Raw genomic sequence first — 27,921 nt, 5'->3', positions numbered from 1 at the left:
TTCTCTCATTTAATCCTCGCAACAATCTCACAGGATTATTATTATTATCCCTCGTTTTACAGTTGATCAGACAAGGTCAGAGAGTGTACAATTTGCTTCTAATAACTTGCTTGCTAAAAGTGGTAAAGATAGTAGTTGAAGCTGACTAACCTAAAAATCCTGGCTTTTCCCTCTAGGCCAACTCCTTAATCTTTTTACATATACATTAAGGGTAGAATCAGGCAGGTTATGCCAAAACATGGAATTGGGCAAGCTGGACTTATTTGCTTATCTTTGGGCAAAAGAGCTAGTATCTCACCTTTCTATTTTCCAATAGTAATTACTCTAGAAAGTGATGTGCACAGAGCATTGCTGATAAATTCTTTTCCTCCTCTTGTTCATTAGCTTTTCCTAACACAGCGTGCCCCAGACGTCTCCTCCTGCTCAGCTTCTATGGGCCATGTGTCTAACTCAGCTGGAAGGTGAGTCACATTGAGTTGATGATTTTGCTTTGCTCCACAGATTTTTCTCCTTTTCTAACTAAAATTAAGCTTCTATTATTTACCAAGCAGGAAGTGTTTATTGAGTGCCTACTATATTCTTGGCACCATGCTAAGCATTACTGAGAGAGAAAATACTAAGACCTTGCCCATATTGTCTTCATAATCTGGGTTTCTGATTGGGAAACCAAGAGAAATAAATAAACAAAACAAGGCTAAATAGGACAATAAAAATGACTAGAGAGTAAGACAATCTATTTTACAATATCTGGTGTCCAGTATAGAAAATAAATGCAAAGGAGTTTGATAACTGAGAAATGATGTAAGCTGGAACTGTCATCTGAAAAAGCTTCCAAAATTGATGACATAGCTTAAATAGATAGTGTCAATAATTATAATCATTGAAAGAGAAAGTAAACAAAAAGGGAGGGGGGAGAGAGGTCGTTTAACAAGGAAGAAAAAGCATGAGGAAAGTATTTACTGATGGGCTAAGACAAACACAACTATATCACTTGGTTTAGACACTAGATAGGCTCTACCGGAGAAAAGTCTTTAAAAAGAACAGAATAGTAAACACACACACACACCTCTCACAGTCCTTCCTTTACCACCAAACAAACAAAAATCCACTAAAGTATCTGACAGAAGAGAAGTGGTTAAACTAGGACTCTTGCAAAACACCCAATATCACACAAAAAAATTAAACAAAAAGAAAATCAACAGATCCATACAGAGGTATTGCAAAAAGTCAGACAATGAATTTCAATGCACATCAATAGACATGCCCCTCCCCAACCCCAGAAAAACAACCATGAAATAGAAGAAAACTGCAAAGCAACGCTCCAAATGGAACTAAATATATTGAAGCAAGCATTTGAAACAGTTTTCAACATACAGAACTCAGGGAATTTTGCACTCATGCACCCTTCTTGAAGAATCTACAAAGAATGAGCTTTACCCAATCAAGGTACAACTAAAAAAACTTCAGCAAGAGGTGATGCTGATGATGATGGTGAGCACTTTATAATATAGAATGTATTTCAGGGTTTCTCAACTTTGGGCCTATTGACATTTTAGGTGGATAATTTTTTATTTGGGGAACTGTCCTATACACCATAGGAGGTTTAGCGGCATCTCCAGCCTATATTCACTAGATGCCAGTAGCAACACCACCCCCGTCCACTCCCACAACCAGAAATGTCTCCAGACATGGCCAAATGTCTCCAGGGAAGCTAAATTATCCTCAGTTGAGAACCACTGATGTACATCTGAGACTCAAACAAAGGCAGGGATGAGAGTGGAAGACCAATGTACAATATTGTATATTATGACAAAGTAGAAATAATGAAAAGAAAGAGAGAAATAAAGTGAAATAATCGATTGCTATATAGGCAACAAGTGGGAGTTAAAGGATACCAATAAAAACCAGATAATAAAATATTAAATAGTAAAACAATGGATTAAGTGATTTAAAATATATAAGCACAAAACTAGAATAAAAATACTAACATTTCTAATACCAAATTTCTTTTAATTAGAGGGCAAAGAATACAATATTGTAGAGAAAAAACTGGAAATATAATAAAATACACATAATTGCAACATACTAAGACCAAACATATTAGTTCTATCAATAAAAATGAACAAGCTTAATTCACTAATTGAAAAAGATTTTCAATTTGGCTCATAAAATAAACCCCAAGTGTATTCTGGATACAAAATCCAAACCTAAAACAAAGAAATTAAGCAGAAAAATAAGTGGTAGGAAAAGGTATACCAGGCAAATGGAAAGAAAAAAAGATGAGGAGTAATGATTCTGATATCAGACCAAGTAGAATTCAAGCCCAAATAAGTGATAAGTAAGGGCACTTTTTAATGCTAAAAGTGACAATTCACAAAGGCAATTTAAAGCTTAGGAATAATTGTGCACTAAATAGCACAGTAACCACCTTTATGAAGCAAGAAATACAGTAAATGCAAAGAGCCATGGATAAGAACCCACTAAAAATAGAAGACTTGAATACACCATTCAGAGTACAGTAGATCAAGTGAACAGAAAAATAAACAAAGGGGCTGGCCCAGTGGCATAGTGGTTGGGTTCATGCATGCAGCTTCTTGTGGCCTGGGCTTCACAGGTTTGGATCCCTGGCATGGACCTGCGCACTGCTCATCGAGCCATGCTGTGGCAGGCGTCCCACATAAAGTGGAGGAAGATGGGCACGCATGTTAGCCCAGGGCCAATCTTCCTCAGCAAAAAAGAGGAGGATTGGCAACAGGTGTTAGCTCAGGGCTAATCTTCCTCACAAATAAATAAATAATAAATAAATAGACTAATTAACATAATCAACAAGATAGAACTTATGGGTATAAATAGGCTAATTAACATAATCAACAAGATAGAACTTATGGGTATCTAGCAATCTCTACATCCTGATAATACAGGATACACCTTCCTCTCAAGTACTCATGGAACACTCACAAGAATTAACCATATATTAGGTAACAAAAAAATCAATAATTTCATATAGTAGAAATATTACAAACAACACTCTCTGATCACAGTACAATTAAATTAGAAATTACTAACAAAAACACAAAACAGAACAGCCTTTACACCTGGAAATTTTTTTAAAAACTATTAAATAACTCTTCAATTAAATAATACACACTGAAATTACAGAATTTTAAAAAAATAAGGAAAATGAAAACACTACATACATAATACACATTGTACTATAGATTAAAGAAAACTGGATGGGGAGTATACCGCAACTATTTTTGCAAATTTTCTGTAAGTCTAAAATTACTTCAAAATAAAAAGTTATAAATAACTGTAGCACTCCCTCCAGGTGATTCTGATGCATGCTAAAATGTGAAAATCACTTCACTAGAGTAACAACAGTCCTGGCCTCTTCCCTCTTGTTACTTTTCCCCATTGAGGTGACCTTCATTTGTCTACACTTCTCAGGTAGGACTATAAGAACTAGATGAATGCCCCTTTTGCCTCTCTCACCACTGTGAGAGGCAAAAGGGATCTGTGAGTGGTCTTGCTCTGTAGAACTAATTTTTCACTCAGGTTGGTTTTCCCAAGGTCTAGACTTTGGGCAAGGGTGAGAGAATGTTAGAAAACTAATTTGACCAATGGTCTAGAGTCACATTTTCCAATCACCTTATCAATATAAATTTAACATCTGCCTTTTCCTGCTTCTGTCTTTCCAATGATTTTTAACTTGTGAAGTGGAGACCACCTTAAAACCCCAACACCTTAGTCCAATCAGCTATGACCATGGGATATGAGGTCATGTGATCTGTACAGGCCATCTAGTTCAGTGCAGGCAGTAGGAAGGGCAGTTTCCAAAATTAATTCCTGAGTACAGGTAGGAAGATACATCTACCCAGGGATAATAACTTGTCATTTAAAATAGATTGGGGAATATATCTAAAACAATAGAGAAATGTTCCTAAAATTTTATGAAAATACGTGATAGAAAATTATTCACAAGATGCCAAAACAAGTCAATGGGGAGAATAGTCTTTTAAATGAATGTGCTGGGACAACTGGATATCCACATGCAAAAGAATGAAGTTGGGCCCTTTCCTTTCATCACAAAGAAAAATTAACTCAAAATGGATTCTAGACCAAAATGTAAGAACTAAAATTTTGAAACTTTTAGAAGAAAATGTAGGAGTAAGTTTTCCTGATCTTAGATTAAGCAAAGCCTTCTTGGATGTGACGATAAAAGCACAACCAAAAAAAGAATAAAATAGTTTACTTGAACTTCACCAAAAGAAAAAACATTTGCACTTCAGGGCAAGTGAAGACAACTTTCAAGAACGTGAAAAGATAGCCCATAAAAGTGAGAAAATATTTGCAAATGATTTGTCTGATAAGGGAATTGTATCCAGAATATATAAATAATTTCTACAACTCATTCATAAAAGGATACGTAACCAAATTTGAAAAGAGGCAAAGGATCTGAATGGGCATTTCCCCAATAAGTATATGAATTGATGCCCCAAATCATTAGTTATTAGGGAAATACAAATCAAAACCACAATGAGATACCACTTCACATCCACTAGGATGTCTTTAATCAAAAAAATCAGATAAGTGTTCGCAAGGATGTGGAGAAATTAGAGCCCTCATACATTGCTTGCGGGGATATAAAATGGTAAAGCTTTGGGAAACTCTTTGACAGCTCTATAAAAAGTCAAAAATAGAGTACCTTATATGCCACAGGAATTCCACTCCTAGGTATACACTCAAGAGATAGAAAACATATATCCACACAAAAACAGGTACACAAATGTTTAAAGCAGCATTATTCATAATAGTCAAGAAGTGAAAACAACCCAAATGTTCATCAACTGGTGAATGGATAAATAAAACTGATATATCCGTACAATGAAGTATTATTCAACAATAAAAAGTAATGAAGTACTGATATATGCTACAACATAGACAAACCTGGAAAACACTATGCTAAGTGAAAGAAGCCAGTCACAAAAGAGCACATATTGTATGATTCCATTTATATAAAACATCCAGAATAGGCATCCATAGAGACAGAAAGTATATTAGTAGTTTCCCAGGGCTGGAGGATTGAGTAGGAGGGGGGAGGGGACAGGAAGTGACTGCTAAAGCAAGGCTTCTTTTTGGGTGATGAAAATGTTCTAAAACTGACTGTGATAATGCTTCCACAACTCTACGAACACATGAAAAGACATTGAATTGTATACTTTAAATGAGTGAATTGTACGGTATGTGAATTACACATTTATATGAATATATGAATCAATAAACCGTCTTTAAAAAAGACTTGAAGAAAGAAAAAAACCTTATATGACTCTATTAAACAAAAACCTCAAAATCTTTAAAATATTGACCCTGATTATTTCTGGGTGATAAAATTAAAGGCTATTATTTTCTTCTTTATACTGATCCGGTATTTTCAACATGCACAAATACTATTTTTAAAATGAAAAAAAATAAACTTTTATTTTAAACGATTAAAATGGAGGAAAAAAATTGGCGCATATAACAAGTTTCTCAGCATGCCAAAGAGAGCTATTTGTGGTGAAAAATATGAATATGAAAGACCTATTAATCAAATCCTGGGGTGGCGGTGTCTCAGGACTGGAACGCCTTTGACCCAGGTTCTGGTTAGCTGTGAAGGATTGATAGGCCGGCTAGCTAGGGCCAGTCTTGAGAAAGATCTCCACTTTGATTTGCATCAGGCAGCCTGGAATTGGAATCAAAATTCCTGCAGCCATTTATTATGTCGAGGCGTCCATTTCCTCACCTATAAAATGTGGAGAGAAAATAAATATGTACAATGTAATGATCCAATTGGACTAGATCAGTAGCTTTCAGGCCTGTAGAATCAGCATCCCCTGTGAACTTGATAGAAATGTAAATTTCCAGGCTCCACCTCAGACCTACTGACTCAGAAACTCAGGGAAGTGAAGCCAGCAGTCTGTGTTTTAGCAAGCCCCCTCGTGATTCTGATGCATGCCAGATCTGAAAACTGCTGATCATTGTTTTTAAGGGATTGAGAAGGAAAATCATCAATTGGTCCCTGGGGAATATTTTCAAATCACATATCTCCAAACCACAGGAAATCAGAAATGTCCCTTTAGGGCCTTTCATATTCTCTATCTCTATGTTTCATACACACACACACACACGCACACACACACGCACACTTGAATTGCTATCATAATGAATCACCATTACCCATGAGCATGTCTCTCCCTCAGGTGCCCAGGGATAGTCAAAACAGCTCAGAACTTTCATATAGATTTCCTCTAATTTCTTTCAACTCCAAAATGCTGTGGTCTAGCACAGTGGCAGAAACCACCCACCCAGCTGGAATAGCTAACAGTGTCGTATCTCGCAAGGGCATGTAGACATATTTTGGTTGGGAAGGCATTCGGCACCCCTGAATTCACACCCCCTTCTTTTTGAATATGCTCCTGTTGGAAATACTTACTCCTACCTTTTACTGTGGCTATTTCTTTCTCCACAACATTTTTCATTTCTTGCACTTAACTCTAGACTTATTTCGAAAACTTCCTGCTGACGGGTTAAAATGTTCCTACCCCCTGCCTCCTTTCTCACCCAGCTCTCTTTCTTTTCATGTCTGTTGTAGAGTTAGGGGTTCAAAAGCTAGCTGTGATTTTTGAGAGAAGTAGTATGCCGTTTAAAACTGACTGGAGGTCTGAGTATCAGGAGGTTAGGTAAGAGTTAATTCCCTGATGTAACATTCAGTGAGAACACACACACATACATACTCAGTTGTGCTCTCTCTCTCTCTCTCCACACACACGCGCGTGCACACACACACACACCACATACACATACACTTAAGGGAAAGGTGATATAAAGGCAGAAATGCCAAAACAGATTGCTTTGCCCATCTGAAGGAATCTAAATTCGTATTTTGTTTGCTCAAATGTTTGTTTGTTACCACTACCCTCTTCTGAGAGACTCAATTTCTTTGCCCAGCACAGTTTGCAATGTCCAAGCCTTCTGTAAGTGTCTTGATCTGAGAACTACACAAAAAAAGGTTTGCAGGCTGAGCAAGAAAGTGAGAATGGACCTCAAGTTGAATACCTTCTCTCGCTTTTAGAAAACAGCAAAAAATAAGTAGATGCAATTTGTTATACTCATGTTGTTGACAAGATTACCATCAGTGCTACAGGCAAAGACACAGCAAAGAGCTTACTTCATCTGCCAACTGTTCTGTGTCTTAAGGGAATGTGTTGACTCACTGAATGACTGAACTAAGCCATTTTACAGAATATATGAATCTTGCCTCTGATCCTAGCACTTAATGGCTATGTTGCAGGACTATGTTCTCCGTGTCAGACACGATCTGTAACATGATAACAGCACTATCTCCTTCCCTCCCTTTCTCTCCTTATTTTTATAAGTCTAAAGAGAGAGATTCTGTCACCTACCACTAGTATTTGGATCTTTCACCTACTTTTCACAGTTCAGCCTAGAAGAGATTGATGGACCTCACTATTTTGTAGGTTTTAGTAATAATTTCTCATGCTCAGATAATTTTATCATAATGAATAAGATGATATTTTTCTGTCTATTTGTTCATTCCTGTCAGACCAGAGATCTGGAAAAGTATGTCCATAACACATACTAAGTCAACTGGGAAAGGCAATAATATTCAAATGCATTTGTTTTATTCTCTAAAATAATTTGGTAGTCCATTTTAACAAGGAACACAACATGAAATTAGTTTGTATCTGTAGTCCCTTTACTTCTACTTCTCTCCTTAGGTCTTTCTGGTCTGTCTAACGTCTCTAATGGAAATACTTGGGGGCCTCAACTCTGTCCTACTACCTTGGTTTCTTCTGAACACATTTAAAATATTCCAGGGATATTTTTCATTTCTTTCTGGCCCCAGAGCCTTATGGAACCAAAGAACTAAAAGAACCTTATTCTTTTTGGAATGCAACCATATTGGGAGTGTTTCATGCTCTACTCTGTGCCCACAAATCAACCAAACTGCAATCTGTTGCCTCAAAAGCATGGCCTAAACTTCTCTTCTGTTCAATTATATAATCATCTCTCTGTCTGTCTTAGAGAATCCTGGACTGATGTCCTGTATCTGTAGTAGTTTCATAGGTTGCCAAGGAATGTCTGTCCTGTGGATCTATTCCTCCCTCTCCTCATATTTGCTATAGAGCCTATCCTCATTTCCTCCAAACACAATCACAAGAGCAATGACAATATCGAGATGGGTCTGGCCACAGGTGTGCTGGATGATCATTAGCTCATGCATTGCAGTGGAATGGAATGACATCTTGGCTTCACAACTAAGCCTTGCCACATGTAAGCTTCATGAGCCTTTCTAAGCCTTAGTTTTTCTTATCTGCAAGATACTGATGATAATACCAATTCTAAGGTATTGCTGTAAGAATTCATTTGTTATTTTAAAAGTTCCAGGAAGCATATTCAATAAATATTAATTCTCTCCTTTTTTGTTTTCCCCCAACATATATCATTAGTAAATATATTTAAGACAGGGTATTAAACAACATAACAGAATTCCAGACCTCAAGGAAACTAACAATGGTATAAGACTACATTTCTTCTAGTGGTAGAATATTTTTTCACAATTTAGGTCTTAGGAAAATAATTCATTTCCCTTTTCTTGCCTCTCTAAGCTTCCCAGAAAGAACAACTAACTGCTAGAGATGTGATCTTTATTCATAACCAATCCCTGTTACCTGGTTCAAGCTTCTCACTCTTGCTAAACTTGTGTTTCTTCTATCTAAGAAATTACCGACTCTCCTGGACATCTTTAGAAACCATATTTTGCATTTTACACCATTGGTATAGAAATTGAATACTTTTGAATGCTATTAAGCTGCAGATAATTTTTTTAAATCTCTATAATCTAAAGACTGGACTCTTTATAAGTATATGTATTCTCTGACTTCTGACCAATTATGGGGTGAAACGTTTTTCACTATTGAGTCTCAAGGCCAGAACTTTTCTCTAAGCAGCTACGTAGCTACGTATACATACTATGTACAGCTAATCGAGGTGAATGTAATCGTGAGGACAAGGTGCAATTCTCAGAGCTAATGACCCTCAATATTACCAACAAACACCCCTTTGACGTTTATTTAGTTGGAATAAGTATAATACTGAAGAGCAATTAAGCATCTATTTCTCCAGGTCCTAGAACAGCAACTAGGCACAGAGTTAAAAAAATGAAATTGCAGGTCTCAAATGTTATGAAACATACTGACTTGGTTTTTCACAAATTATTCTCATATTCCACTATAATTTGCCCCATATTTAAATTAGTGAGGTCACATGAAACTTAGAACTCTGGCACTTTTTTGGGAAGTAAGTGCCTGATTGGAGAAACTTCTACTTCTGAATTACCAGCTTCTGTAAAATCGCAGAGAAAGGTGTGAAAGGGAGGCTGGGGATATTTTTTCTAGCTTCCATCAGTTGGCCTTCTCCTGTGCAACCATTAGCCACAACAGATAGAACTTGTTGACTTTCAGGGATCCTGAAAGCAATAAAACTCACAAGGCAATAAACACTGTTTACTTGGTTCAACTCTCATTTGTCAAACTTTGAAAATGTCACCTTGTGTCCTAAGAATCAAGGTTTATTTTTTTTTTGAGTCAAATCTATGAGCCCAGCAGATTTATTTTCCCAGTGAATTATTTTTTTTCCTCAAATCAGATTTTTTAAAGATAACATCCAAACAATTTCAAGTTAGGCACAATAGTATTTATGACTAAAATCAAAACAGTAGACTAGTCAGTCCTTCTAAGTAGCCATTTCTGATTATCATGCAAGTCCTCTGTCTGCCATCTTCCTTCAAAAAGAAGTTGTGTGCATGAGAAAGCAGGAGGCACAAAATCATTTACCTAGAAGAAAAGCATGTGTGTCATGAAAAAGGTACAACTTGTCGTTGGAAGAAAGGGAGGAGGGAGGAAGGAAGGAAAAAAGAAAGCAAGAGAAAAGAGAGAATAGACAGGAAAGAATCATTTTGTTCTGTTTGTATTCCACTATGTTTTCAAGTGTCGGAACTGACAAGCCCTGTGCAGCATTTAACTCAACCCTCTTCCTAAACTGTTGGGTTGTATTGATGAAATTAATTCTCTGCAATCAATCCTGTGAACGTAGATGGATTTCTGGTGCCGAGTTCAGCAGAACTATGAAGAAGAATGCTAGGACGTTATCATCTACACCTATCAGCTTGTCTTTATTTAGTGACTGAAATATGACAAATTTTCTTTTATTTCTTGAATTGACAGAATTATTCAAGTTATAAATGCAGAACTATAACTTTAATTTGAACTAAATGCTAATGTTTTTTGTCTACTAGGTAGTTCTAAAGTGGTAATGTTAATAGGCATTCTATTTCCTAATCTGATCAAGAAATGGCTCTTTGAATCTCTCCAGAGACCCTGGAACATTTTATACCTGCTTCATCATCTGTCATCAATATTCATAGACACATCTATAATTTTCAGGACACTGAACAGAGCCCTGTTGGTGATGCAGAAAAAATAGTTCCTGTAAGGGCAGTATTATGAAGGAAGTAAAGTGTGCCCTTAGGGACCCTCTTCTGCCCCACCCCTCCACTGCTTAGTGTCCCCTCCCCGAGGTGTGCGGTGTCTTCCCACTGCCCACCACTACCCAGAGCCCGCTGTAACTCCTGATGGGTTCTGCTTTCCCTCTTCTCTATTCCCAAAACATCTTGCTACCATGCTAAAGTGGTTGTAGTAATCTAATTTGCTTGCATGCGTTAATGGTTTATAGGAAATTCATGTGTTCCCCTCCCAGGCAACATGCTTCCGTACTTGCATTTTTACTTGAGCCTCCAGGGCTTTAATCTACAGGAGAAACCTAACATTCTCAAGATGGTATCTGCTGATTTCAATAGAGCTCAGGGCTAATTCACACACCATCTCATAACCAGCTTTTCAAAATGATTCTGCAATGGTGAAGCCACCGTGAGCAGCAGAAGCATACTGTTCAGGTGACAGCCTCTGGACAAACATTTCAGCCTTCAGTAGCACAACTGGCAGAAGTCTAGATGTATTTGTCACTCTGACAGCACTGCCAAGTGAGTGCCCCTTGGTCACTACATCCCATGAAAGGTGCAGATGTTTTGGCCCAAACATTGAAAAGCACCTTCAGTAGTTACTGCTTCCAAAAGAGGAGGATTCAGAAAAACGTGCGCTTTCCAAGTGCGCTAAACAGAAAATTGCTAGGGCTACAAACAGAAATATCTCCAGGGGTCCATTTGCCGCTGCCCTGACCGCTCCCCACATTGCAAACTTCCTGGCACCATCTCCTTTACCCCTCATTCTCTATAATCTTCAGAGCGGCATGAATGTAGGACCCATTTTAAAGATATCTAAGAAATTTATCCTTTTTTGTCATGCAGAGCTTTGGAGCTAAAAAATGAGGCATTTGCGGGCCTAATTATTTTTCTTTTTTTTTTTTTTTGTGAGGAAGATCAGCCCTGAGCTAACATCCATGATAATCCTCCTCTTTTTTTTTTGTTGAGGAAGACCAGCTCTGAGCTAACATCTATTGCCAATCCTCCTCCTTTTTTCCCCCCAAAGCCCCGGCAGATAGTTGTATGTCATAGTTGCACATCCTTCTAGTTGCTGTATGTGGGATGCGGCCTCAGCATGGCCGGAGAAGCGGTGCGTCGGTGCGCGCCCGGGATCCGAACATGGGCCGCCAGTAGCGGAGCACGCACATTTAACCGCTAAGCCACGGGGCCAGCCCTATTTTTCAAAGAAAGAATCTGCAACTATTTGGGAAGCTTTTCTTTTCTCCAAGTCCCCTAGCTTCAGCTATCCATTGTATAGACCTCTTTAGTGGCACCGTTTTGTACTGAAGACAGTGTTTTTTCGATATTTGTCCCTTCCCAAGTAACTGTGAAACCATCTGGCATGCAGTAAACAGGCTTATGCATTAACTGACTGTGCTCAGGAAACCTGGCAGTTAACAATTAATTTTATCCCTGAATAATGCAGTAGAAGTGATAATCGATGGGACAAAAATGGACAGCACTGGAAAAGAGCTTGGAAAACACTGCGTTGTCTACAGATGTAGAGGTTCCTATGCGTTCACTCAGATCAGAAATCAAATCAATGTCAGATTATCTTGTAGTTTATGGATCCTAGTTGGTTGCATAAATGGCAGCACACTGATCATAAATTCTACCCAGTCTTCCCTTAATGACCTTAATGGGTTGCCATTATTTTACTGTGCCATTATTCAAAAAAAGCCCACCTGTTATTCATAAATACGTGCAGAGGAGGGTGGACTTTGACATTTATAAATGCAATTGAAGAATATCTTCAGTTCAGGTGGAATCAGGAGTTTTTCTGGTAAAACTGGTTTTCCTTCAATGAGTTTCCATAATTCCTTCAATGGATGCATCAACCCAAATGCCCACAACTAGGGACTGATTAAATAAATCATGGTTCTTTTACATAATGGATTATTATTTTTAAATATGTTTACTCACATTCAAGTATTATGAATATAGTTAAGTGACGATAGATGACACAAATTGCATTTGTACCATAATTTCTACCCTCTATCAAAACTGCATAGACCTATCGGCAAGTGACTTTCACTCTCTTGGACTCAGTTTCTTCTTCTTTATAAGGAAAAGTGTCCTGGCTTGAGTTCCTCTCAAGCAAACCCTGATCAAGGGTTTGAATACAAGTAGTTTATTAGGATAATGACTCCAGGAAGCACAGTGAAGAGTGAGGAAGTGAGATTCAGAAACAAAAAGGATGTTAATCAATTAGTTAACCCTGTGGAAAGCTGGAGATAAATCCTGCTGGAGAGCCTCTGAGATTATCACCTCTCAGAATTGTCCACCAGGGTTTTTATTCATCAACACCTGTCCCTTATTGTTTGCCAGTTGCTCCTGGGACACTTAGTCCTATCCCATGTGGACCAAGCATACTTCTACCACCAGGGTACAGAGAGCCGCAGGAAACCATCCGTGCTAAGAACTGCCTCCAGGGTGGGCCAAGGAGACACAGGCAGGGTACCGACAGCATCTGCTAGACGGTAATTGGATTAGACGACTTCTAGCATGCCTTTAATCTCTGAAAGCTTATTTAGCAGACAGGGATGCTGAATGATCTTGCACTACATGTTTAAAATTTTCTACAGTTAGCTTTAGAAGACAAAAAGTAAGTAGGTGGTAGGAAGCTGGTAAAATTGCTGACTTATTTGAGTTCCCCGAGCCGACCCTTAGTCAGAGATTCAAGTACAAGTTGTTTAGCTAGGAGGTTATTCCATGAAAAATTATAGAAGCACAGTAAAGTGAGAGAGGTAAGAGAGAAATCCAATAAACGGTGTGCTGTTGATTAGTTATTAGTCACCACAGTTGTAAACTAGCCCTCAATCTCACTGGGGAATTTTGAAGGACAGTGTAGGTTATGCCCCAGAGAGATTGTGTATGAGAGCTGAGGGACATGAGTTATGTGTTTATTCACCACCTCCCATCAGTCATTTGTTGAAGACCACTTCAACTGGGGCATTAACTCCCCAATATTTCTGGCCTACGCCATAGGTGGCAGAGTAGGCTTGGGTGGCCGAAGAGCATCTTCAGGCAAAGAGAGCAGGTACATGGCGTGTCAGCCAGCTTGCATGGAAATGGCGAGGACAAGGGCAGGAGTGGAAGCACGGAGAGTATCTGCTATAGAGGCAGTTAATTTCTCAAGCCCTCATGGTATACACAGATGCACTTGAGGACCCTGTGATGTGTACACATCCTGTAGCTTGCCGCATTAATCTAGGGAGGCCACTGCGGAGAAAGAAAAAAAAAATCTGAACACTTCAAAGCCAGCTCAAGCCTACTGCCTCCATCAAGGGTCTCCTCATCACCACAGCCAAATATATTCACCTTGTTCAAACTCCTCCCATGACAGTATCGTCTCTACCACCCATTCGGAACTTACACCCTTTTTGATTCTATAAGGCAATGACTTGTCTTCCTAACTATACTGTAAGTTTCTGCAGAACAGAGTCTCGGTCTTACTTTTCCATTCCATTCTCAGTTCCCAGCACACAGCAATGTTCCAAAAATACTTGTTGCCTTGAATAAGCTGTAAAAGTTAAGTATAGAAAAAACTAAAAGGAATATGCTCTTTGAAATGGTATGTATGGCTGGTGGAATTGTTTTCTATTCTTGGTTTTGCTTTTGCTTTCTTTTATCTTTAACTTTTATTTTTCATAAAAGCAATATGTGCTTTTTCAGAGAATTTGGGAAGTATGAACAGTAATTTTTTTAGATCTACTTTTCTTACAATAATGAAACAAGATAACAGGCTCCTTCTTAAAATCTAATTTAGCCCTACATCCATGACTAGATCTGTATAATATCAGAATGTTTCAACTCTCAGACCACATGGTGATTGGTTATTTAAGTGTTAATTATTTTTATATGCCCACCTAAAATAACAATGCCGTATTTCAACAAAGAAAAGAAATGGTAAGATTGAACAGATGACATAACCTATTCATGTTAGTTTCCAGCCTCTCCAAGTGTTCTTTACCTTGTTGCTTCTGTACCTCTCCAGATAATATAGAATACTTCCAGATATAAGGTTTGCCTGATTTAATTTAGAAACCAAAATACACTTCAGTGTAGGGCTAAGCTTAAGAATGAGTTTTGAACTATAATGACCCTCCTTAATTTCAATATATCATTATAAATACCAATTTAATTTCTCATGTTTTAGAGAAACCTAGGTTTCAATCAGCACATTATTAACAATTAATGGTCAGATTTAGGATGGGCTACTCTAATTTTAATAAAAGGCTTCACAGAAAAGGTCAGTGAACTCTAGTGAATCAATCATTTATAAGCAGTCTTTGGTTTTCACTGAAATATTTATGAATGATAAAATTATTTTGACAAGGCAAAGTTTGATATGGAGGCCATTTCTGACAACAAGACATTGTTTCATAAAAATTCGTGGGTACAATTAAAATAAGGCAAAAACCTAAGCCAGAAGAAATGGATAATTTTATCTTAAACTCTCCAAGGAACAATAGACATCTAATATGAACATACACGTGATCATATATACAACATGTTCTCAGGATCAGACCAAAAGAGGCAGCCAAGAAAAAATCTTGGAATTCATATATGAGAAGATAAAACTATTCTGCAATGTCTTAGCAAGCAGATGTTTGGATATCACTACAGTATAAGAATGACATTCAGTCAAAAAGCTGGTTATACACGTGACGAATCAAAACAACATTATTCTTTTTTGTGTGTGTGTGAGGAAGATCGGCCCTGAGCTAACGTCTGCCAATCCTCCCCTTTTTGCTGAGGAAGACTGGCCCTGGGCTAACATCTGTGCCCATCTTCCTCCACTTTATGTGGGACACCGCCACAGCATGGCTTGCTTCACAAGCAGTGCGTCGGTGCTCACCCGGGATCCGAACTGGTGAACCCCGGACCGCCGCAGCAGAGCACATGCACTTAACTGCTTGCACCACCAGGCCGGCCCCCCAACATTATTTTTTAATATAGAATTGCCTACCCCTCCTGAAACCAAATTGCTATAACAGAAACCAACTACATCATGTTATTCAATACAACTGTAGCAGAGATCATAGATGGTTAAACTAAGAACGTGCATATGATGGGCAGAGGGAATTGGGGCCACCACCTTGGGGATCACTGGAAGAAAGAGCTGCTTTTCAAGCTCCTTTCTTCAGCATATGTTTAAAATTAGCTCCTATACCCTGACAGCATTGCCAAACAAAAAGGTGATTCATGTTCATGTTATCCTAATTTCACGTGCATGCACATAGGAATCCATTCATAAATGGGGTGAGCTCACAGTGATTTGAGGCTGACCCTTAAGGGTCTATGAGTATGACCCCGCACCTCCATGGGCCCTATGGTAGGTCAAATCAACAAGGCCTCAGAGTTAAACAAGAACTACATTTTATGTGGGGAGCAGAATTAGGGGTGGTGAAATGCATTAACGACCTTAAATCTTGGCAGCTTGCTTTACTTTCTTCCCATACCATCCCATAATACAAAACAGATCTAGACAAATTAGAGTCAGTTAAAAGTTTCCGGAGCTGGTCTGAACCTGTTTAAATTTGTTTAGCTTTGTTTAAACATAGGACTTCTAGAGTATGTGGAATGTTAGGAAAATTAAAAATATTTTGTGGATTTGATATATAGATTTGCAGCGTAGATAAACTCACATTAATTTAGAATAATTAGGAAGAAATGAAATAGCCAGAATATGGAAATGTTAACATTATTTTAAACACATATATATAATGTATTATATAATTAAACTATTTCCAACAGGAGGCTGTGAAACACTTTAGTTGTAATATTAATGAAATTTTTGTATTTTTTAAGATAAATCATATGCTCATAACTGTTGTTCAAGTAGTTTCAAAATACATGAAAACAATTAATTTCCTTGAGATTTTGAGGACAATGTTGCCTGCCTTTATTAGTAATTTGCCTAAGGAGTAATTATTTTCTACAGATGGTACAGAATTTCCAACTAATAGACCCTATTCAAGTGATCACAGATTTCAAATTAGTAAAACAAGAGTTTATTAGAGTATTTATTTCATCTCCAAAATGATTTGTTTGTGGAGGAATAGAGTTCAAATTCCATGAAGACAGTTACTATTGTAAGATTTAATTCTCTGAATTTGTGAAAAATAAGTTTGAAAATGTGGATACCTGCAAAACCAATGGTGTTGCAGCCAACCTAGAGGGAGCTCTACCTTCATTTCCCAATGCTGATTCCCTCCTTCTCCCAAGCAGGTTCATCTCCAGCACATTTGAGATTTCTCATTTACAGTTCTTTCAAAGGCATCCCAACCTTTTCATCCATTATCCCACTACTGCAGTCTCTTGTCCCTCCTGGGGACTGCCCCCTGTAAGAGAGGAAGAAATTTTCCTCTACCCTTCCAGGTTCTTCTGGCTGGTCTAAGTATTAAATTGACATGAGACAGAATAACAGGAGAAAATCAAACGAAGTTTAATAACATGTATACATAGGAGAAACTCTGGAGAACTGAGTAACTCACCAAAATGGCTGAAGCCACCATCTTAAATACCATCTTCAGCTAAAGACAAAACAGGATGCTGGGCTAATGGTTTGGAACTTCAAAGGAAGGAAGGCAATTCACATAGAGATGGAAAAGTAAATGTTTGGTAAGCAAATGTTTGCCATGCCTTGCAGAGGCAATGAATGGGACATGGAGAGGACTTTGATCAAATGGGCCTTGCTAGGTTCCTCCCTGTCTACCGCTCCTAGTTCACGTTATACTATAGTTATCTACGGTGATGGCTCCTTCCTGGAACAGGCCTTCTAGCTTAAATTCTTTTAGGCAGTTGGGGAAAAGGTCAAAGTTTCTTCCTAAGTCTTTTGTTCTTAAAAATAATCAAGCCAAAGAGATACATTTTGGGTTGGTAAATTCTCCTCCCCTACACACCTCCACCTCCTCCAAACCATTCTGCATATCTCCCCAAACATAATTCTGATCTTGATATTTCTCTATTCAGAAAACTTCAGTGGTCCCCATTGCCCGAGGTGGATAGTTCAAATTCATGAACAGTAAATGAACATGGGGTGAGTAACACAGTTATACAGTCATATTAGTAAAGTGAAAAAAATTGCACTTGTTTCTGTGATTTTGCTCTGTGTTAATATTCTCATCTGTTGAATACCTACATTACTTGCATTTCAAAATAATTGGGAATGTTAATTAAAAACATGGCAGTGTGAGTACTCTGAAAAGTGTAAAACTCTAAACACATGGTGATGGTCATTATAAGTATTTCTTATAATTTCTTATACACCTGTTGGCTTCTTTACTCAGCAAAATTCTGGTAGTACCGGGTTTCTTGTGTTATCAAACATAACATGAGGTGACACACTTCCTTCATTGGTCCTTAATTTCTGCTCTGCCACAGAAGGAAATGCTCAAGTCAGACACACTTAGCCCCTTGCTGTGTAAACCATTATTAATCTTTTGCATAATTATTGTGCTTACAGATTTTGTAATTCTTCCTTTGCTTTTGACATTTTACTTGGTACTCTGTATCCAATTTTTGTGTAAATCAATTCAATTTAATCTCACCATCAGCCTCTTGAAACAATGGTTTCAAAACACCAGGCTTCAAAGTCTCTCTCACTCACCGCCTTCTCTGATTCTTCACTTGGTATTTCCAACATTCATGTGGTCTCCAAGGAGCTCACCACATAAAAGAAAGGATGCAAAAGGCCATAAGGAAACATTCCAAGATGGTTGTAAACCTAATTTTCTGGGTCCTTACTAAGAGTCACATTTATAAGATGTGCGCTAATAAAAGCTCAGTTACCTATTAGAATGCATTAAACTTAATCCTCTGTGGACTATTCTGTTAGACTGAACTCCAATTTGATTAGGCGTAGGAGATCTCGAGACATTAAAGCTGTCTAAAATGGACGGACACACACATATCCACACAAAAAATCTAGCCGTTTGAAAACCAGGCAGAGGAAATTCTGGCAAAGTTTTCTCAAGTTTTGAACTTGGCAGTTTTTACCTTCTGCATTTATGCGGATTCTCATGTGGCGGAGAATTTTGTCGTCCTTTATTTTTCCCCACACAAGTAAAAAAGATGGAAGGAACAAAGGAGGGAGAGAGAGAGGAAGGTAGGAAAGGAGACAAGACAAGAGAAGAAATAAGAAAGGAAAGAAAATACCAATGAGTCAATGATAAAAATTTTTTAAATTTAAGAGTGAGATGAGAGTAAAGAAAATATCTCTTTGAAGGGTCAACTTGAAAGCATCCCCTGCATCTCCCATAAAAAGGATAGCTTAAGCAGTCATTCATTTCCTGACTTCACTCCAATTCTGATTTTCAGTGTTGTTGGTGAGAAAGAGGTTCTCTCTCTCTGCAGCTGAGAAATATAATAAAATATTGTTGTAAACACATATACTTGTGAATTAGCATGAGCCGACCCTGCTTTTACATTAAGGCTCAAAGGAGTTCATCCAGGTTTAAAATTTATTGAAAGGCAAACACTTACCCTTTGCTCCCTTCCATTATCCATGTAGAGTTATTTGGTAATTAGGCTAGAAGCATCAATGTAATATATGTCTAGACTCTCTAATGTTCACTTGCTGTGGTTGCTGCTGGCACTTTATATTGCGTTACAAAGTAATAACAACATATGAGTTGTGTTAAGGGTCTTGACAGGGGACATGAGGTATAATTTTCGAAGGAAGAAGTTAGGAACTTCTTTACTACTTCAATAAAGGCTTTAGCAGGTGTGTTGAAAAGCACATATTATTAATATTTTTGGTCTTTGCATTTGGATGATACATTAAAAGGGAGATGCAACGATAAACAATTATCATTAAGATAAAGTATGTTTTTCTGCAAAAGATTATTGAAATTTATTCTAGTTTATTACTCACCTGAATGACACGATGAACAAAGAAACTGAAATCAATAAACAAAGGAAGGAAATTGAAAGCTGACTGAGTTGCATTATAAAACATAATCTACATCACAACAGGAGTACATTAATTTAGAGGAAAATTAGCAAGGTTCTGTTAACAGAGTAATGAATAGTTTCAAAGGTTTACCATATCAAAAAGCCCTAATTGTGTTCATTAATTCCCAACCCAACATTATTGTGGAAAAACTAAATGTGAACAAAGCAATAATGTGCTTCATATTCTCAGAAACCTGCACAAATGCTTGCTATCCATTACGTTTACTTTGGAATGTCCCATCTTAATTACTATGGCAATATAAGAAATACAACAATCTCTAAAGATGAAGATATGCATTGATCTGAAATATGACTTTCAAGGGTTGGACGGGGAGAGATTGAGAAGAATATATGTGACCTTATAAGTCAAGATACAGTTACGGAGAAAAAAACAAGGTAGTGTAATTGAAGAATTGTACCATATAGTGTAGATTTAAATCTGTTGTAACCAAAATATGAACGAGAATCTAGGCTCTCAGAAAAGAACTGAATTTATACAATTCAGTAAGAAAACAAAATCAGTCAAATTGGTAATTTGAAAAGGTGTAGATGAAATGTCCAGATGAGTGACTGGTGTTTTCCATCCTCAAACTGGTTGTTTTGGCAATATTAGACTCAATATTGATGTCTGTTTTCTGGTGGAAATAAGTTTCTCTGTTGCAATTTTTCATTTTTAATAATATTAGTTCAAATTTCTCCAGTGCCTTTTATTCCATTGGCTCAAAGCACTTTTCAAACCACTAATGAATTACACTTCCTGACATTCCAGCAAGGCAGAAAACATCCCATCCATTTCCATAGCAAAATGCTTCACTTCTAGCAGCACCAGTCATTAGAGAGTAGCCACAATGTTAAAAGAATAATTTTATCATTTTCTCACTTCCCATTTCATCTCCTGCTTCTTAGGTAAATCTGAGGCACTAGGAAGTTTAACATGATCATCCAAAAGAAGGAGAGGTCAGACCCTTGATCTTCACTAATTTTATCTATCTTATAATCTTAAATTATCCACAGGAAATTGATCCACTCAGTTTCTAGAACTCTCAGTGGGAGAACAAAGAACAAAAGAGAGATGCCCCCAAATCCAGTCTGCTATCAGTAGGCATCTCCACTACCCTTTCAGAATTCATAAGCCAGAAACAAAAAGCATTAAAAAGAACAAGTTAGGTGATGAAAATTATTTCCCAAAACTGAGTAAATCACTGACAACATCATCCATTATACTGTGAGAGAGAAAGCAGTTGCCAAAGAGAACAATGTTAATTTCAGGTCTCTATATATTCCAAGTCATTTCTTTATAGAAATCTATCCTGAGTGAGTCCTTTTGGGTTTATAAACAAATGAGGTGAGATGAGAGCAGCTGAATGAGTCTATTTTTTTTCCCTTTAAGCGATCGAATATAAGTTCTGCAGTTATCATTTCTGAAATTTTTGTTTTCAAAACTTTTCACAAAGGGTAGACAATGACTTTTATCTGTTCTATGTCTACTGTATTGACCATATTAAAATATGTAAAATAATCATGTTACTGTCACCTGCAACTTACCCCCACAATTATTGCATTTAGATCCTTAATTACATGCTTCTATCACTGGAAAATGAAACTCTTTGTTCTTTTCAAAGCATGTAGGCCATGTCTTTTTTCCCTCTAGGCCATAAGGAATTGGAAGAACCCCATGACACAACCATGGCTCCATGAACCTAAGAATGGCAGAGTTGCACAGGCAAGAATGGGGTGGAAGTAGGTTTATATTAATCTCAGAGGTCATGATATTTCTGCTTTGTTCAAAGTGGAGCAAAAGAGAAGAGCAGAGCAAGAGGGCTCAGTAGGGAAATGAAACAACTTAGTCGAGTCTTTTAATCCAGAACTTTATACAATATTGTAAAAATATATTACAAAATCTCAAATTATCAGACGTATCCATGGCCAAATGGTAGTTCAAAAATATTCTGAATTCAAATTTAAATCCTATAAATATTATACCATAACATAATAAAACCAATACCCAATAGGTACCATAAGTACTCACAGTTTTCAGAGATAAAGAAGCACTAACAGTACAGCCTGTCCAGATGTGTGTAGCGTGTTTCAGAACACGCACTGGAAAGCAGAATGAGGTGGAAACACATTTCCTAAATTCCACATAAACCCGTAGTTACTCCCCATCGACACCAGATGGCCTTCCACAGCCAAGTGTTCACTTACTTTTTCCCCCACATTAAAGAAAAGCGACAAATATTCAGAATGCTGCAATAAATACTAAATTGAGGTATGCTGTAAACATTTTTTGGTAAGCATATCAGCCAAATTTAAACCTATAGAAAAGCAGAGACTACCTGTAAAGTTTTTTTTCTAAAGAGTTCAGCTTTAGTTTATTGATGTAATTCTATTACATCATTGATATTCATAACAGTTTCCTTTGGAAATAGAAAAATGGATATTACTTTTTCTATTTGACTAATGGAGATCAATGAGAGACAAAGAAATCAAGTTTATGGCTAGAGGTCAATGAAAGAAAAAAAAAGAATTTGGGGGAATAGAAATCACTGGGACCTCAGAAATCTAAGTAAAAACTGGATAAAATATGAAATAATAAAGTCACCAATATGTCATTTTCTATCTATCTTCTTTGTGAAATTACCTTTCAAAGAAAGATCGGTCTCAAGCCCCAAGCAAAATATGTTAAGATCCCAGAATAAAACATACCTCATTCTTTTTATTCTTATATTCCCATGTCCTCTCTTTGCTTTTTGTTCTTTAAATGTTACTAACCCCAGAGTATACGCACTTGTGATACTTTGCTCAAGACTTAGAGAGCACAAGTAATTGAGATATTTCTGTTACTGTAGCTCAGACTCAACATGAATAATCAGAGCATATTAAGACAGGGACTAGATGAATTTCCCTTGAAAAGTTTCCATTCATGCTACTAAAGAAGTATAAAGCATCTTGAAATAACCCACTTGGCACACACTCCTTGATAAAAGGCATGCATTAGACTTATCCAGTATGTTTTCCATGGTTGTATCAGGCAGTTACAATGACATCACTAACTACTTTCTGTCACTGACAACAGTTATTGCTTTTAGTTTGGGTGATGTGTGTTACTTTAAAGGTGGATGAATTGCCCAAAAGAAGAAAAAAAAACCTTGTGGCATTAAGTTGGTGCTCAATGTGTAAGTTTTGCATCTTTACCAGAATTGGCTTTCCGCTTGCAAACATCTTCACTTTCTGTGTTTACCTGCTTAACGTGGTGCCAAAAATGCCATAGCTACCTCCTCGTTTGAGTGCTTCCAAAGGGTAGGAACCATATCTCTCCTGTACCTACAGCTCCTGTAAGACCCAGCACAGTGTTTTGAACCAGTTTGGAATCAGAGAATATAAGTAAATGAGCAAATTTAACATGTTAAACAAACTTGTTAACTTTTTACATTGAAGCAAGAAAAAAATATTTTTCTTCTGGGTGTTTGACACAGCTGTGGATAAGATTTTACCAACTGACAGAGACAGGAGTCATTCTCCATCAGGGGCTCTGGGTTCCAGCCTGACATCAGAGTACCATGGCGAAATATAGGATTTTCTGTGACTACACAGCATATAAAGCACATGGTGGACCTAGAAGAAACTATCAGAATTGGTAAAAACCAACCCAGAAGTCACAGGTGTAAGTGAAGATTCTGGGACTCCAACAGATAGATAGATAGATGCAAATATACATATAAATACATATATATTATATATTATAATATATAATTATACATTATATACATATTTTATATATGTATAATCATATATATATATAAGATATATATATAGGATTGGTATTTATATATGTATCTTTGTATGTGTCTAGAATATATCCTTAAAATCTTTAAAAGCTCAGGAAGATTCTACGTTGACCTGCTTTGTACACCTCAATAGGTAACCCCACTTCTTGAAGATAAGCTACCCAGTTTGGCAATGATGAATCCCCCTGCATTTCTGCTCCACCTGGAGAAGCACAGAGGTGATGGAAGGAAAGCAAGAATCGTGAAAGGGGAGCCAGGGCCAAACCAGGCGCTCCTTTGTTTTCCTGGTTCTCTACGGGCAAAAATAGTACTCTCCCCCTAAAGTCACTGAACAGAAGAGAGGCTAGGAGTGGTATTGCTTAAGAGCTATTATTTTTGCAAGAAGAAAAAAAAAAACATTTTTCTGACTTTTTTTTGATGGGGTGGGGGGAAGTGGGTTTTAAACTGTTCCAGCTCGGTTTCTCTTTGACATGTGGTTTTGGCCTGTAGCGCAAAGGAAGAAAGGCTGTGCACGCCTGCATGTTTTATTTAGGAACGATGGACTTGGATTTGAAATCCAGCTCTACCGCCTACAAGTTTTGTGATCCCGGACAACTTTACTTTCCCCCAGTGTCTGTTTCTGTAAAATAGGGACAACACTATAGAGTTTAGTTTTAGAGTTAAATTCGGGGTTGAGAATTTATATAATATGGTGATTAAATGAAATTTTTACATGTAGAGGGTTTTGTACCATGCAGAGAACATAGTTAAATGTTGAATAAATATTGGCTTTTCTTTTCTTATAATCCAAGATGAATGAGGGCTCCATCTACTCTCTCTCACATTTTGGGGGCAACACTAGCTTATAAGGCCACAGCATTTAATATAAGAAATGGTTTCTTCATCTCAGTTAGTATCTCATAAAAATTAAAGAAAATTATCTGATCTGCAGAGCATCAAAATTGAAACATTTTTCAGTTTCTTCATCAAAAGCACTTTTGGCCAAGAGCCTCACAAAACATCTTCCCTTCTTTCCTCCCTCCCTCCTTCTCTCCTGCCTCGCTACTCCCCTCCTCTTTTCCTCCCTTTCTTTGTTCCTTCCATCTTCCCTTTCTTCCTTCTTTCCTCCTCTCTCTTTCCTTCCTTCTTCCTTCCTTTCTTTCTATCTTCTTGTGCAAATGTCCCTTTATTTACGCCCAATTCTCTCCCTATGTTTGCTCCAGAGTCTCTCTCACATATAAACAAAACAAAATAAAATTCTCTTCTAGATATTTAAAATGAAACGTGTGAGGAAATGTATGTGCATAACCTTCCCACTTTAAAGTGGAACTACTGAGTCACAGGGTACATGTATCTTCAACTGTTCTAGGTAATGCCAAATTGTTTTTCCACGTCGTTTTAACAGTTTTATTTCTACCAGCAGTATATGAGAGTTCCTGGTTTTCTTGGTTCAGGCCAATCAAGATAGTATTGTTCAATTTGTTCATTTTTGCCAATCTGGTGAGCATATAATGACGTCTAAAAGTTTAATTTGCGTCACCCTGATTGCTAAGGGATTTGAGCACTTTTTCAAATATTCAATGACCATTGGGTTTTCTCTTTCCCAAAATGCTTATTCAAGTCTTTTGGTCATTTTTCTACAGCATTACAGGAGTTCTGTTTTTATTCTTCATGCAAGCCCTTTAGAAGTTATGTGTGCAGCAAATCGCTCTTCCTACTCTGTGGCTTATCTTCTTACTCTATGTTATCTTTTTTACGAATAGGAGTTTTTAATTTTAGTGTAGTCATTTTATTAATCATTTCCTTTATGATTAGTGCTTTTTACCTCTTTTAAAAGAAATTCTACCCTATCCTGATTTTATCAGATCAATTCTCCTTCCATTTGGTTTTCAAAGAAGATGGAATTGACCAGGCACTTGAAAGCTGTTGGTTCAGCCTTGATTCAACAATGCTGAACCATAGTCAGAACAATACTTTCCCATTAAATGAAACTGCGTCAGTGACAGAAATAATATTTTATCCTTTTATTGGTATGATGGCATTGTCAAATGTTCTCATTGCTTGTAGACCTATAGATTTGCTGATTTATGGCAAAACTCTGCATAAAAAATTATCAGTAAAAAATACATTCCTACTGATAGCTTGATCTTAGAGGAAATGCTACAGAAATATGGTTTCTTCACTAGATGAAGTGGTAAAAGACAGAAGAAATGACAGGATCATTAAAGTATCATTCAGTGTGCTTCAGTTTTATTCAGGAAGTGAGATTTTCCTCTATGTTAATAAAAAAAATTAAAAAACAATTGGTACCATCCCAGCTCTAAAGAGGTTAAAAAATAAAAAAAGGTAGGGTACAAAATCTCTAGGACATGGTTAAAATCTCATAATATCATTCAATATCATTCAGCCTGGTTTATATCACCAGAGAAGTACAGTATTCTTTATTATATGGCTTTCATTTTAATAAACATGGTCAAGACCTTCCTCTTAAAAGATACCCTCCACCTACTTACTGACATGAATGTTCCACGCTCCACTTAGAAGTGCGCCACCCATGTACCATGATTAATTTTACCCCTGGGCTCACAATGTCCATTCAGACTGCCAGGGCTTATAGGCACAAATTGGGAAAATACAGCCACAAATCATCCTCTCTAAATAAAAAGGTCAACTGGTATTAAATTAGTTCATTTACAGAACTCATTGAAATTAGCAGCATGTTCTTAAATTGCTTCTTGATTGAGGACATTTGCCTCATTAATTCTAAACAACCTGAAAAGACTATTAAAGTCTCACAGAAAAAATTGACCAAAGGATAAGATGCACGATACACTTTACCTACGGGGCAAATGGTAAATCCCAGAAAATGTATCCAAGATGAGGGAGTTTAATTTCCACATTCTACTGTAGAAATCTTCTTTTTTTTTTTTTTTTCATTTATTTGTTCTTCCATTTTTTCAGCCAGAGAAAACTTCCTAAAACAGAAACCCAGTCATATAATACTCTGATTCAGTGTTTCTCCTTTGCTTTTAAATAACGCTTTTGAGGATCTAGTGCTGGCTTCCCCTCCATCTGCCCAGTTAGTCTCCACCATATCACACCCTTTTTGTCTCCTAAGTTTGCCATACTTTGGCTCACCTTTGGGGCTTTTCTCATTCTTTTCCTTCTGCTTTCTTAGCTTAGGCTAATTTCTGCTCATCTTTTAGGACTCAACTCAAGTATCCTTTCTTCTGAGAAGCCTTCTCTGAATCCAGTAAGCCAGCCCTGGGTGCCCCTTTACTGGAGTTATACTTACCATAATACCTATCACACTAACACAATTGTCTGCTAATTCTCCTTCATCATCTACTATAAGGTTTGTAAAGACAGAAACTATGTCTTATCCAGCATTTTATTCCTAGCACAAATGCCTGGGCTTTGGTGGGAGCTCAATAAATAGTTGGATGAATGAATGATTTGATTGACTCGGAACTTATTGGGCTCTTTCTCTGTAGGGAGCTGTGTTCTTGTAGAGGACACATGATGTCACTGTACTGGAACCTATCCTTAATAGGCATTCAGTATTTTACTGGAGAAGAGTCATGCACACAAGTTACTGGTGTGTAAGGTACCAAAAGGTTCTAATAATGAGAGCTGGGAGATGGGGAACAATTATTTTCACTTGGAGACATCAGGGAATCCTTCTGGTGTGGGAGAAGGTGGGCAATATGACACAGTTCATTTGAATATCAACTGATGACATGTAGGATTTGGATAAGAAAAACAGGGGACAGAGAAGAGCATTCTGATTACAGGGAATGAACAATATGAGCAAAGATCCAAAAGAATAACATTATTCATACATTCTTCATTCATTCACTTATTCATCAGTCATCAAAAAATTATTGAATATCTCCCTACTATGGGTTAGCTGTTGTGCTAGGCACTAGATATTCAGAAATGAGTTAAACAAACTCACTCCTTGCTTCATAACACTTTTACTAAGAGGAAAGAATAACATTATATAGCTAATTATATAATTATTATCTACCCATAATCATAAAGGTACTATATACTATAGGTAAGAGGAATCTTATACTTCTCAGGAGAGTGGGATTGAGTGAGAGTATTTTTGTAATGGATGAAATGCGAACATGTTCTAATCCTGAGAGCAGGGATCTGGAAGATAAAGTTAAGATACAAATGAAAGAGCAAGTAACCCATAGGATAATGTCCCATAAAAGGTGAAAGTGGATGGTCTCTAGGGAACACGTGTGACCTTAGATTTAAAGAAAACCATTTTTATCATTTCCTCACGGTAAAAAATAAAATTAGAGAAAGGGAATGCTGTCAGAGTTTTGAAGAGCATGAAAATGGGCATTTGTGGGAAGAAAAATGCAGTTCAGTTGGACTTAGGGTTAGAGTTATGGGAAATTAGATTGGGAGTAGAAATTGGGGCCAAATTGTAGGGGGCATTGGTTATTAAGCTCAGCATGCCTGCCCTTCAGCTTCTGGCTTCCTTATTGGAGAAGAAGTGAGAAAGGAACATGTAACTTAATGTTATTTTTTTTTTATTTAAATAAAGGAGACTCTTTTTTAACACCTTTATTCCTC

Source organism: Ceratotherium simum, chromosome 28, assembly GCF_057802395.1.
Source record: "Ceratotherium simum simum isolate JZ-2026a chromosome 28, ASM5780239v1, whole genome shotgun sequence".
Lineage (NCBI taxonomy): Eukaryota > Metazoa > Chordata > Mammalia > Perissodactyla > Rhinocerotidae > Ceratotherium > Ceratotherium simum.
This window is presented reverse-complemented; position numbering follows the sequence as displayed.